Source organism: Heterodontus francisci, chromosome 45 (assembly GCF_036365525.1).
Source record: "Heterodontus francisci isolate sHetFra1 chromosome 45, sHetFra1.hap1, whole genome shotgun sequence".
Lineage (NCBI taxonomy): Eukaryota > Metazoa > Chordata > Chondrichthyes > Heterodontiformes > Heterodontidae > Heterodontus > Heterodontus francisci.
Genome location: NC_090415.1, coordinates 15,074,363 through 15,080,041, shown reverse-complemented (window position 1 = coordinate 15,080,041; position 5,679 = coordinate 15,074,363).

The following is a 5,679-nucleotide window of genomic DNA, read 5'->3' as shown; positions in this document are numbered from 1 at the left end:
CTGCTGGTACTTTCTTCCCCAGAATTCCAAGAGCCACTGCTGATTCCTATATCCACTCGTGCAGACTTTTCGCCTCTAAAGATATTTTGTACATTTGTGGAACACTGTAACGGTTTAAGCTCCAGTTAGTAGAAAATTCCTCACCTCATTTGGTGCTCTATACTTGCTTTACATTTCGTTTTCGCCCACATCCAATCCATCTCCTGCCTGCCCTATATCCTGCATTGGTCTCCTCTGCCCACTCTTATACTGACATCTCTTTTTTCACTAATGGCTGGCGGGTAGTGGTCCATAAACATGGCTACAAATGGACAGGGCCACATTGATGCCTGCTATTGACCAGCCATCAGTTATCGAATAAAAATTATTACCTCCTCATTGCCCTCAATTTAGAACATACGTGGTCCACATTTTGTATTTTCAGTTAAAAAAAAACGGTTTTCACGTCATGCCCATCCATAAATATATCTTTCACTCCAGGCCTAAGCCTGTAGTCCCTCAAGAATCCAACAACACTCAAGAAGCTCGACACCATCCGGAACAAAACAGCCCGCTTGATTGGCACCCCATCTACAAACATTCACGCCCTCCACCACCGACGCACAGTGGAGCAGTGTATACCATCTACAAGATGCACTGCAGCAATGCACCAAGGCTCCTTAGACAACACCTTCCAAACCCGTGACCTCTACCACCAAGAAGGACAAGAGCAGCAGATGCATGGGAACATCACCTCCCCCTGCAAGTTCCCCTCCAAGTCACACACCATCCTGACTTGGAACTATATCGCCATTCCTTCACTGCCGCTGGGTCAAAATCCTGCCACTTCCTTCCAAACCTCACATGGACTGCAGCGGTTCAAGAAGGCAGCTCATCACCTTCTCAAGGGCAATTAGGGATGGGCAATAAATGTTGGCATAGGCAGTGACGCCCACATTCCATGAATGAATTAAAAAAAACGATGCTTCACCTTCTTCAATTACTGCCATCCCTCGATGACATTCTCGATTGACATGTAGCAAGCCTCCAAATGTATACTTCGATATTGGAATAAAGCACCAAGAGCAAGCCCTGCCACCGCTCGTGTCTGTCTCGCAATCCAAAGAAATCCTGGATGATATATATCCTTCCGACATCCACCCAACTTCACCCCTTATCCATTAGCATCTTTGGCTAGCAAAATGAATGGATCTCATATTAAAAGAAATATTTTTCGAGATAACATCGACAGCCTCTTGTGGGAGAATATTCCTTATTTCTACTTCCCTTTATCGAATAAATATTTCCGAGCTCCTTTCCTGATTGTTCCGTCTCTTTTTCTGGACCCTCACCCAGAGTAAGAGATTTTTGTCCCTCTACCCAACCCCTGACTCCTAATTCCTTTCAAAACTCTAAAAGTCTCATTCAAATCAACACTTAAGCATTTTTGTTTTATATTTTTGGGAATAGAAAGCAAGTGTATGTAATCGCTCTGCATGAGTTAACTCCTTGAAACCCGGTTACATTCTGTTGAATCTCAGCTGCATTCCTTCGAAGGCTCTTCTAAGTTGTAGTGCCAGAATTGTACACACTTGTGATCTTTGTACACAGGTCTTTGTATAGCTCTGCAAAACATTTCCTCTTTATATTCTAGCTCGTTAAATACAATGGCATACACGTCGTTAGAGTTTTTGGAAACTTTTTTTGCATAGCCACTTTATATTACAGATCTGTGTGCAGCGATAACTAAATTTCTTTGGACCTCACGATATATTACTCTTCACCATTTCAAAATAAATGTTCAGATCTACCCGGTGTTGGTTTAAAATAGATGAACATATAACTCCCTGCATTGAAATTCGCCAATATTTTGGGCATTCATTTAATCTATGAATGTTTATCGTAATTTTATACTCATGTCTATAGTACATACTACGCCCCAATCTTTGTCTCATCAACAATGTTGGATATATGGCTCGCAATTGCATTGTCCACTTTATTAACACATCTCGTAAAGAGCTGAAGGCCAGGGGCAGATCATTGCGCGACAGCTTTATTTGTTTCCTTGAAATCGACTATATAACATGATTTGAGTATTGCTGAAAATAGAGACATGTTGTCGAAACTTTTCGTCGTGCACTCATCTGGACAATGTGCAAGAAAATCAAAGAAGGGAAAACAACATATATTAGTACACAGGGCCCTCTCCTTTGCAGAAAGAAAAAAAACAATGTACAAACATTGCAGCTGTTTCAGCTAAGCAAAACACTTGACAGCCATTTGTTGGTTAATTCCTCAGGACATCGCCTTGACCAGTCAGAGTCAAGCTGCCTGGGTTAAATTTCAAACAAAGCTTGGAAGTTAACTGTCAGTCACTGTAAACTGGCCCATTCTCCATGGTAACGCCTTTCTCAAGCAGAATTCACTTGACAACCAATCCACACTCTCTTCTGATATGTTATAGTGTGGTTGTCTTCCCTTTATTGATATTCTTGCGGATTGTCATGATGATTGCAAGAGGAAAACATCAACAACATGTCTCTATTTTCAGCAATACCCAAGTAATAGAACATTACCTCAACCATATATTTTCTATTCACACTCCCATATCCTAACAAGGTTAGATATTTGCCTTCAGTTCAAAGATTTAACTTGACCTAATAGACTTTTACGTAGAACCTTATTGAATGCCTTCTATAAATCTGCATAATCAACATCCATAGACAATCGCTGCAATAATACCTTAGGTGGTGATGGTGGTCTACACTAGAACTGGACATCTGCACTTCTCCACTCAGCAGAGATGAGCATGAATGGAGAAAAGGTATATGAAGTGGTTTTCTGTTGCCTTCCTCAGACTGGATTGGAAATTTATCTCGCGTTGTTGATGCTATTCTGAAGCATATGCTAGCCCTCGAGTCAACCGTGCTACCCAGTCCCTCCACTACTTCTGGTAATTCCGCAAATAAAGACTTCCACTTATAAATACTGATTCTCGGCAGTAAACCCAAATTAATTTCGATTTTCTGCCAATGTCTTTAGTTGCACATTCCAAGAGCTAACCCACTGCAGATGTTAACCAAGCCAGTCTAGAAATTCCTGGTTTCAGTGTCTCAACTTGCATAAATAATGGACATATAATTCTACCTCCCCACATGCTGAACTGCCTCTTTGCTGGAACACAACGTTGTATAAGTCGCAACTTTCACCAACTAAGCATTGAGTATGCCCAAGGAACCATATTCAGTTTCATTAGCGTATATATTGCTCACCCCTTTCTTTCAACCTAATGTTGGTACCAGAGTTTAAATTCACTCGGGTAATACTTTCTGGAAATCTCTGGTATTCCCTAATTTTTAGTTTACATCCACTAAAACCTTGTAAATTCTTAGTGTTTATTTTTCATTGATGCAGGTCCCTTGCAGTCAAAAACGGGGGAATTTAGAATGTGTAACAAAGAAATGGGAAACGATTAACCTTGGGCCAGTCTTCATATTAGAGGACACAAATAACTTCCCAGAAATGTTCGGGAACCAAGGGTCTAATGAGAGGGAGGAACTGAAGGAAATCAGCATTAGTAAAAAGGAAAAGTGCTAGGAAATTTAATCGGGTTAAAGGCTGACAAAACCCGAGGGCCTGATGATTTACATCCCAGAGTACTAAAGAAAGTGTCCCTGGAACTAGCTATCGCATTGTTGGGCATCTTCCAAAATTCTATAGTCTCTGGAGCAGTTCCTGCAGATTGAAGGGTTGCAAATATAACCACACTATTTATAAAAATGAGGGAGAGAAAAAAACAGGGAATTACAGACCAGTTAGCCTTACATTAATAATGGGAAAAATGCTAGAGTATATTATAAAGGATGTGATAGCAGAACACCTGGAAAGCATAAACGGGATTTGACAAAGTCAGCATGAGTTTACGAAAGGGAAATCATGCTTAACAAATCTACTGGAGTGTTTTGAGGATGTAATTTGTAGAATAGATAAGGAAAAACAGAGGATGTAGTGTGTTTGGATTTTCAGAAGGCTTTTGATAAGGTCCCACATAAGAAGTTAGTGTGCAAAAGTAAAACACGTCGCATTGGGGGTAATGTACTGGCAAGAATTGAGAATTGGTTGACAGGCAGGAATCATAGAGTAGGAATAAACGGGTATTTTTCTGGCTGGCAGGCAGTGACTAGTGGGGTAGAACAGGGATCAGTGCTTGAACCCCAGCTATTCACAATATACATTAATGACTTCGGTGAGCGAATTAAATGGAACATTTCCGAGTTAAGTTTCTAGTTGATACAAAATTGCGGGCGGCGTGGGGGAATGTGAGCTGCGAGGGGGATGAAAAGAGTTTCCAATGTGATTTCGACAAGCTGGGTGAGTGGGAAAATGCATGGCAAATGCAGTATAATGTGGATAAATGTGAGGTTATCCACTTTAATTGTAAAAACAGAAAGGCACATTATTATCTGAATAGAGATAGATTCGGAAAAGGGGAGGGGGTGCAACAAGACATGGGTGTGCTTATACACCCGTCGCTGAAAGCAAGCATTCAGGTGCTGCAAGAAGTGAGGAAGGCGAATGGTATGTTGGCCTTTATTGCAAGAGGATTTGAATACAGGAGCAAAGATGACTTACTGGAGATATACAGGGCCTTGGTGAGACCACAGCTGTAGTATTGCTTGCAATTTTGGTCTCCTTATCTGAGGAAGGATGTTCTTGCCATGGAGGGAGTGCAAAGAAGATTTACTAGGCTGATTCCTGGTATGGCAGGATTGACATATGAGGAGAGATTGGGTCGACTAGGCCTATCTTCACTGGAGTTTAGAAGAATGAGAGGGAATCTCATAGAAACCTATAATATTACAACAGGACGTGACAGGCTAGATGCACGGAGAATGTTCCTGATGGCTGGGGAGTCCAGAACCAGGGGTCACAGTCTCAGGATACCAGGTATGCCATTTAGAGGCGAGATGGGGAGAAACCTCTTCACTCAGAGGATGGTAAACCTATGGAATTCTCTACGCAGAAGGCAGTGAAGGCCAAGTTATAAATATATTCAAGAAGGAGATAGATATATTGCTTAATGCTGAAAGGATCAAGTGGGGGAAAGTGGGAAAAGGGTACTGAATTAAATGATCAGGCAAGATCTTTTTTGAATGATGGAGCAGGCCCGAAGGGCCGAATGGTCTACTCCTGCTCTTGCTTTCTTTGTTTCTATGTTTCTATGAATCTACTGTCATCCCTCCTTATACCTGTCTGGCACAGTTTCCAAAACCTTCTATCGAATTAACTTAGGCCATTAGATCAAATAAAATCGCAGCATGAGAGGTAGACGCTCTTTAAGTTGGGCTACACAGGAAGAACCATAGTCATATATGCACACACAAAGACATAACGATGGAGTGAGATCAGAGGGTCCAGAAAATTACTGACAGACAGAGAGAGACAGAGATAGTTAGATAGATAGATAGATAGATAGATAGATAGATAGATAGATAGATAGATAAATAGATAGATAGATAGATAGATAGATAGATAGATAGATAGATAGATAGATAGATAGATAGATAGAGTAAAGCATCAACATAAATTGTCACTAAGCAGCATCTTGTCTACACAAATGGGACTGCTTGTTTTGCTCAGCCAAAATTTCAAGGCAATCAAAAACTGGATGGATATGTGAATCATTTAAAGTTGAATATA